We start from the raw sequence: 9,173 nt of genomic DNA, 5'->3' as shown, positions 1-9,173 counted from the left end.
TGTTGAAAACTTTTAAAGCCCCTTTGCCATAGCTTATTTAACCTTAAGAAATACTATTTTATGATACTGATCAAAGACAAAGTGATAAAAGTGTAAATCATTTATATGTAAAATAGTTATATGAAATAAATTAAAAATAATTTTGCAGAGAAATATCTAGTGGGCTTTTCCAACTTATTCTTTCACTGAAGGTCACCATTTAATTTCGTTCTTGTTTGTGTGTTGGAATGGGATGACCTTGGTTTCAACCCCAACCCATGTTTCCTGTTTCTATGAGGAATATTTCTGGTGCCTTAAGACTCGAGATCTCTTGGGGACTGGCACCAACCATTTATTTGCTCTCACTTCCCACTCTGAAAAGTAGTTGCAGCATTATCTCATGTTATCTATCTATCTATCTATCTATCTACCTACCTACCTACCTACCTACCTACCTATCAATACTGGGATTGAACATAGGGGCACTTAACCACTGAACTATTTCCCCAGCCCTTTTCATTTTTAATTTAGAGATGGAATCTTACCAAGTTGCTTAGGGCCTCACTAAATTGCTGAGACTGGCCTTGAACTTGTGATCCTCCTGTCTCAGCCTCCTGAGCTGCTGGGATTACAGGCATGTGCCACCATGCCCAGTTTGTTCTTACTTTTTGAGTTTTTAGTTCATTTTCTGTTTGTGGCCTTGGGGCTTTATTTTCTTGCAAGCTAAGAAACTCATTTACAAGGATGTTTGTAATATTTTATTCAGCATTTCATAATATTTTGTAGTGGATTTTCAGATTTTTAAAAAATCCTGTTGCCAGAAAGAGAACCATCTGCACAATCAAATTATTGTGTTTTACTTTTTAATTTTTTTTTTTTGCTGGGCTTGCATAATTTGAATCAAGCTATGTAAAAGGAAATGAGATAGTTTATTGAAAAGTATGTAAATACCATCATCACAAACAATTGTCACAAAAAAATCACTTACAAACTTAGGCATTTTCTCCCTCCTGTAGAAGACTTCCCTCACAGTCCCCTAATGCAGTCAAGGCTGAACTGGGTGCTACATCCTTTGGGGTCTAGTTCATTGTATGACCTCATCAAAGCTGTTTATACTGTTTGTGACCATGTCCCCATTGTTGGGAACAATGGCTGACACACAGTAGGTGCTCCATAAATATTGCTTGAGATAAAAATGAATAGCTCCTTTTTTCTCTGAAAAGCATGCATTTTTAAAAAACCTCTGGGACAGCCTATCACTGAGCTACATTCCTAGTCCTTTCTATTTTGAGATAGGGTCTCACTAAGTTGTTCAGGCTGGCTTTGAACTTGAGATCCTCCTGCCTCAGCCTCCTGAGTAGCTGAGATTATAGTTATGTACCAATGCACCTGACTGAAAAGCATACAATTCTTTTTTTAAAAAAAATATTTATTTTTTTAGTTGTAGGCGGACACACAATATCTTTATTTCATTGTTATATGGTGCTGAGGATAGAATCCTGAGCTTCATGTGAGCTAGGCACACACTCTACCACTGAGCCACAACCCAGCCCAAGCTTTCTGTCCCTAGCACAGTGTACTTGATCCAGAAGATTCTCAGTGTTTGCTTGAAGAATAGATGCAAGGATTTTTCTTCTTTGGTTACCCCTTTCCATGTACTTGAGTACATCATTACTCCTAGTAGAGAGGACTAGCAGGGCCGCCATCACTTGGAAACTAATTGGAAAAGCAAATACTGAGAGTTACTGAATTGGAATTTCCAGGGGCACGGCTTGGATACCCTTGTTTTAATAAGGTGATTCTTATGTACACTAGAGTTTGAGATTTAACTTCTCAGTGCACAATATGAACTCTGAAATCTACGTTGACTCACTTTAAACAATTACTGAAGCAATCTTGCAAGAGTTAAATGAACTTACAATTCTTTTCTCTGAAATTATACCAGTAAAGAGGAAGTCACCCAAGGAAATGAAAATTTCTTTGAATTACTCTGCATGTCTGGAACGAAAATGTATAATCAAATAGGTAATTGCAGCAATTTCTTAATCATACATTATTTCGAGAGAACAAAATTGAACTAGGAATTCTAACATTTGTTGAGTATTTATAATTGCTAATTTCTGAGGTTATAAGTATGCAAAACAAACATGCTGGTTTTTTAGGTGACCAAACTGGTAAAGTTGAAACAAAAGAAAAAGGAAACAATGTATAAATTCTAGAACATCTCTACAATATTAGGAAAAAATAAAAAAATATTAACTGCAGTATATGTAATATTAACTCATTTATATAATATATAATACAATACATAATATATATGTTATTAACTCATATGTGCATAAAACAAAGGACCACTTAAAAGAAAATGTTATTAGTGCTTATGTCTGAGTGATAACATTAGGAGTGATTTCTTTATTTTCGTGTTCGTACAGGTTTCTGCACAAACCTGTATTTTTTCAACAAAGAAAACATTTTTACCTAGAAAAGGGCTTTAGTAAGCAACAGACAGTACAATGTGGAATTGCTTGAGTTGGAGTGAATGTTAGAGCCATTCATTTTGTTATAATAAAGCACAGCAAAAATGTTAACCAGACTATGGTTTATTTCCTAATGTTACCACCTGTAAAAAGGTCAGGATGTTCCTGGCCACAGTGGCACACACTGTAATCCTGGCAACTCAAGAGGCCAAGGAAGGAGGATCACAAGTTCAAAGTTGGCCTCAGCATCTTAGCGAGACCCTGTCTTAAAATAAAAAATAAAAATGGGCCGGGAATGAGGCTCAATGGTTGAGCTTCTTTGGATTCAATCCCCAGTACAAAAAAAAAAAAAAAAAAAAAAAAAAAAAAAAAAAAGAATGGGCTACTTCTTTCTGTTTTTCTCAAAGTGCTTCATGAAAGAGAACTAAGTTTTGGTACAAGATGGTTCACGTGAATGCAGAGAACCAGACTGAGGTATAATTTCATTAACCAACTATATGCTGGCCAATGATCTTATATACAAAGAACCTGTCAGTCCTAATCCCTTAGGAAATGGGCTGCTAAGGTGGTATAGTACCCAGGCCTTAGAGGACTCTAGGAAAAGGAAATTCAATGGACACAACCTGAGTTGAATGAGGACCTTTCTCCATTGCCAGAGAAGTAGTCAACAACATGTTTGAGGTGTTTTGTTTCTTTTTTTCTTTAATCGCACTTTTTGGTCTCCTATCCTCACTTTGTATATCAGATATTATTCAGTCCACAAATTGCAAAACCATATGAAGTGATGTCTTATCCTGCCTGAGTCATGGACATCACCAAAGAGATACTTGAGTTGGGAGTTGGCCAGGAGACTGGCTGTGATTTGGGTTGTCTCCAAATGGAGAGAGCTGTTCATTTTTGGCTGTCTGTGGGAACAGTGCTGTTAGATAATGGCATTTTCAAAATATGTGCAGGAGGGTAATGGTGTATGTATGTGTGTGTACACTGAACTACCAAGGAGAGATTATTGTATACTCTTATTATTTTGTCTATCCAGAGCAGGGAAGAAACCTGTATTATTCAGGTTTCTGCTGTAATAATGGCACATAACTAATTACTCAAATCTCAATGACTTGCAAAAGCAAGCATTTATTTTTTAACTTAATTAAACAAATTTTTTTCAGTGCTGGGGATTGAACCCAGGGCCCCGCACATGCTAGGCAAACACTGTACCACTGAGCCACATCCCCAACCTGGTGTTTCTTACTTAGGGATCTGCAGGTGGTTTTTGCCCTGTAGGACATGGCTGCTGGCTGCAGGTTGGTTTCTGTTCTGCTCCATTTATCACAAGTGCCACCCATGGCATATCCTTCTTGAGGCCAGTGGCAGAAGGGCAAAATGAGGTCAAGCCAGACCATGTGAACACAATTAAAGCTTCTGCTTTAATTCCATTAAGTAAAACAAGTCACAGTGTCCAAGCCCCAAATAAATGAGGATTGCCTATGTAAACCGTGGTAAAGGAGGGAAAGGAAGGAAGAATTGAGAACAAATAATCCATTCCATCCTACTCTCCATTTTGAGAAATTAACTTGTGAGTTAAATGTGGTTTCCTCTCTCATATGATTATATCATTATCCAAGTAGCTGCTCCTGTTAGGAGTCTAGGATACAAGAGAGCATCCAGATTGGGAAGAAAAGAGCATTTGTTCAATTTTAGGTATACTGAGTTCAAGGAGTCTGGGAGGTAATCAAAGAGATAAGGAGACTGTTGGCCATATAGATCCATTTTGGTTATTATTTTCCCAGTCAAGCTTGTATAGGTTTTGTGAGTGGGGCTGATGGCAAATGTTATTAGTTTCTTAGGGTCATCTCCATGAATGTGTCCTCATGATATAACTTTATGAAGTTACTTTAGATTCAGAACCATGACTGGTCCTGTTTCCTTTCATGTATACATGAAAGGAAATTTTTTTGGGGGGGACAGTACCAGGTATTGAACTCAGGGGCACTCAACCACTGAGCTACATCCCCAGCCCTCTTTTGTATTTTATTTAGAGACAGAGTCTCACAGAGATGCTTAACACCTCACTTTTGCTGAGGCTGGCTTTGAACTTTCGCTCCTCCGGCCTCAGCCTTCCAAGCCGCTGCAATTATAGGCATGCATCACAGAACCTGGCCTAACTGTACATTCTTAAAAGTCAACATCAAGGTTCTCTGTGTGAAATTCTCATGCAGGTTTTTGTTAAAAGAAATTATGTGACTGAAGGGCACTGGCAGGCTGTTTTAATACTTTAATCTAGGCCTGTTTCAGCCCATGGTTTGTAAAGAGGCTCCTGAGAAAGGAATTTCTGTGTTTGTGTAAATACACTTGAGTCATCATATCTCACACCAACTGTCTGTATTGATTAATGATCTCTTGTTTGCTTCCTTTTGCTTGTTGTATTTATAGCTCACATTACTTATAATTGTTGGATGACATAATATGGACCAGATGGCTTCATTATTCTGAGTTTCACATTTTGAATTTTAAATGTTGTATTGTCAGTGGCCATCTGTGTCCTGGAGGAGACACTGAGGCCAGACTATAGTTCAAAGATTCTGGGCAAGATACCATGGCTGTTGAGGTGTTAGCAATTGAAGTTTCCTCTGGCCTCTTGTTCTTGGTTTCACTTGGACATTCATCCTGGAGGACAAGAGAGGGACAGACTGTGTACTGAAGGCCTTCCCTATTACTCAACTAGCCTATGATTGCATTGTATTTGAAAAAGCTCTTTGCCAATAAGCTTATAGAGTTTTATGATGTTAGGAATTTTAACCATAGCTAATAATTAAAAATGAGTACCAGTCAGGGGCCCATCAGGAAACAGGTGTCATCATACTTAAGTGGGACAATAGAGTACTGTTACTTATGGGACTATTTATAATGATATAGGTTCAGGAAAACAAGGCACAGTGAAGTAATGTATTCATCAGCTTTGCATGACTACAGTGAAATACCTGAGGCAATGATTTTGTAAAGGGAAAAGTTTTATTTAGCTCGCAGTTTGGAGGTTTGTTGTTTTGGCCTCTGATAAGGGCAATGGATGGCAATGGTAGGAGCTCATTTCAGAACCAGGAAGCAGAGACAGATGGAGAGATGGGGCTCTCCCTCTTCCCTTAAGGGTATGTCACCAGTGACCTAAGGACCCCCACCACTAGGCCCTGCCTCTTAAAAGTTCACAGAATCTCTGAATATTGTTCTGGGGACCAAACATTTAGCATGCAAAATATTAGCAAGTAGTATTTTAGATTTGAATGGGTTAGGGGAAGGAATGGTTACCAGAACCCAGAGAGTATATATATATAGGAGAGGGTGATTGGACCACATGGTGCCCAGACATTTGGCCAAATGTTATCTCTGTGTGTCTGTGAGGGTATTTCTAAATGAAACTGGCATTTGAATTGGTAAACTGAATAAAGCAGATTGTCCTAATTTGGGTAGGCCTCATCCAATCAATAGAAGACCTGAATAGAACAAAAAGACTAGGTAAAAGGGAATTCCTTCTGCCTGCGTGCATGAGCTGGCTTTCAGGCTGAAATTCACAGCATTGATTCTGGTTTTTGGGTCTTCAGATGCAGATTGGAAACATACAATGGCTTTTCTGGGTCTCCAGCTTGACTACTGAAGATCTTGGAACTTCTCTGTAATCATGGGAGCTAATGCCTTATAATAAATCTCTCTCTGTGTCTTTGTGTCACTGTTTGTTTCTCTCTCTCTCTCTTTTTCATACACACACACACACACACACAATCTCCTATGCTTCTGTTTTTCTGGAGAATACTAATATAGAGGGTGAGACAATAGGTGCCATGGTTTTTCTTAGAGGGACATATAGATAATCCTGGGCACCAGACAGAGAAGCTGGGGCAATAAATGCCTCTATATCACCTTTCTCCCTGATGCCTCTAATTGGCTGAACTCACTTGGAAATTATAAGACATGGGAACCAGTTGATTCAGTCTGTGAAAGGTCTGGGATAGAGCAGGTTGAAGAAGAATGAAAAGTGGACCTAGAGGGACCAATGGAGACTTTCCAGATAACTAGTTTCTATAACAACCATTGTTACCACTTTCTTATATCTCCTTCCAGAGACATTCTATGTGTACAAACGCATATATGGAAATCTTGGTAATTTTCATGATATTTCAAACTCTTCCATCACTGTTATGGCTGCATAATATTAAAGAATATTTTATTATGAGGGAGGAGAGAAGGGCAAGGGGAGATACTGGTGGTTGAAATTGATCAAATTATGTTATGTGCATGTGTGAGTGTCACAACGAATCTCACTACTCTGTGTAATTATTACGCACCGAATAAGATTTTTGAAAAACTCAAGTCAATGAGAAAAATATAGACATCTCAATTTTTAAAAGTGCACAAAAGACTCGAATAGGCACTTCATAAAAGAAGCTCTCTGTTGCTAATAAACATAATAAGTTTAAATTTCCCCATTAGTTCATGAAGAAATTTAAGACATCAGGAGAAGACACTATACACTACTTAAATCCTAGCACTAGGAAAACTGACAATGCTAAATGCTGGCAATGATGTAAAATACCAAGAACTCTTATTCTCTGCTGGTGGTACATGGTTGGAAATTGGTGCAATCATATTGGAAAATTTGTAACATCTACTAAAAACCGAATCCGGACATAGCTATAATACTTGATGCCATTCCCAGGTACATACCCAGAAGAAGTAACTATTAAATATTAATAACAGCACTATTCATAATAATCAAACATTAAAATGGCCTAAATATCTATCAAGAGTTGTATATCTATGTCACAAAATAGATAATTCTCACAAATATGGTGGAGTCAAAAGTGCTAGATACAAAAGAGAACACACCATATGATTCTGTTTATATAAAATCTAAAAATAGAAAAAAACTAATTGGTGGTTATGGAAGTAAGGATAGTTGGTTACCCTTGGGGAAGATGATGACTTGGAGTGGACACAGTGGAGGACTTTGGGACTAATAACTTTTTTTTTTCTTTTGGTACCAGGGATTGAACCCAGGTGTGCTTAACCACTGAGTCACATCCTCAGTCCATTTTTATATTTTATTTTGATACAGGGTCTTGCTAAGTTGCTTAGGGCCTCACTAAGTTGCTGAGGTTGGTCTTGAACTTGTGATCCTCCTGCCTCAGCCTCCTAGCTGCTGGGATTACAGGAATACGTCATCGTACCTGGGTCTCCTAATTTTAAAAAAAAAATCTTTGAGATTTTTATACTTACAACTACAATCCACATTTAGAATTTAAAAAAATATATAGTGTGAGATAGGTTTTCACTTGAAAAAAATTAACTATCTATTTACTTTGTTTAAAAATTAATTGCAATAGCACTCTTACAAGCTTCTATGTTTAGTTGAATCTATGTCTGAAGTCTCCATTATTCATTCTACCATCTATTTTTCTCTTCTTACAGATACTGTATAACAGATTTTATAGTTAAGTCTTAATATCTGAAAAGATAAATTACCTTTTCATATTTTTCTTTAATTTTTTCCTTGGATGATTTTCTTTCTTTCTCTCTTTCTTTCATTCTTTGTCTGGTACTGGGGATCAAACCCAGGGCCCTCACATATGCTAGACAAGTGTTCTACCACTGAGCCACCCCCCCTTCCCTTGGTATTTTCTTACATTTATTCTTTCATATGAACTTTAAAATTGTTTCATGTGTTAAAAAAATTCCCAATTCATGCTGATTATAATGGCATTTATATATTTGGTTTAGAAGAATTGACAATTGTCTTCCCTTCCAGAATTATATTCTACTTTATTATTTGGGTTACCTTTACTTTCCATGATTATAGATAATCTAAACTTGACCACAATTATTTTCAGTGTTTATATCTTTTATTTAAATATATGAAAGTATTATTCATTTTACACTATGTGATTAACAGGCAAATACTGTTCATTTGTATAATCACTTAATATTCTAAACATTTCCAACATTTTAAGTGTATCATTTTAAATATGGAAATTCTTCTTGCTCTGTGATTACTGAAAACCTCTGATTCAGGATTAGGTTGGAGAGAAGGAAATGTACTAAAATTAGATTAATCAATTTTATGTAACTTAATAGACACTCATGTATAACTTTTGAATTGGTTATGCACAGTGTCTGGTATGTGGATACCATTTTCCAGTTTTGATCTTCTCATGTAGCAAAGAAACAGGGGAGCAGGTTTGGGATTTGAATCAGATTATGTCCATATTTTCTAGATGAATCTTCTAGAATTACTCAACAATCAATAATGAAACTACTTGGACTTCTAACATTGTCCCCTCACCCCCACCCCAACCACCACCTGGTTGCTTTGAGAGGAAAAAGGCCACTTGCAAATCAAATAGTCAAACTTGTGGTGAATGTGGATGATCAAAAATGATCAACATCAATATTTATTTTCCTTTCATGTTTTAGTGAGATTTTTGTCTGGCAGGGTAATAGACAAATGTATCCCCAATTTATTGCTTAGTTTCCCCACAGAAATGATTCTGGAAACACTCAGGCACCAGATGTTCCAAGATGGTTGAGGTTGGGGGGTGAATGGAAGGGAAGATGAGAGTTGATTAGTTCTATCTCCAGTCAAGGAAAAGTATCTCCTGCTCTTTTACCTTGTTCTAATGCTTCCTCTCACCTGCCAAGGACAAATAATTTTTTTCATTTTTGTTCTTTGGTACT

This window comes from Marmota flaviventris, chromosome X (assembly GCF_047511675.1).
Source record: "Marmota flaviventris isolate mMarFla1 chromosome X, mMarFla1.hap1, whole genome shotgun sequence".
Classification (NCBI taxonomy): Eukaryota; Metazoa; Chordata; class Mammalia; order Rodentia; family Sciuridae; genus Marmota; species Marmota flaviventris.
Note: the sequence above shows the minus strand (reverse complement) of the source record.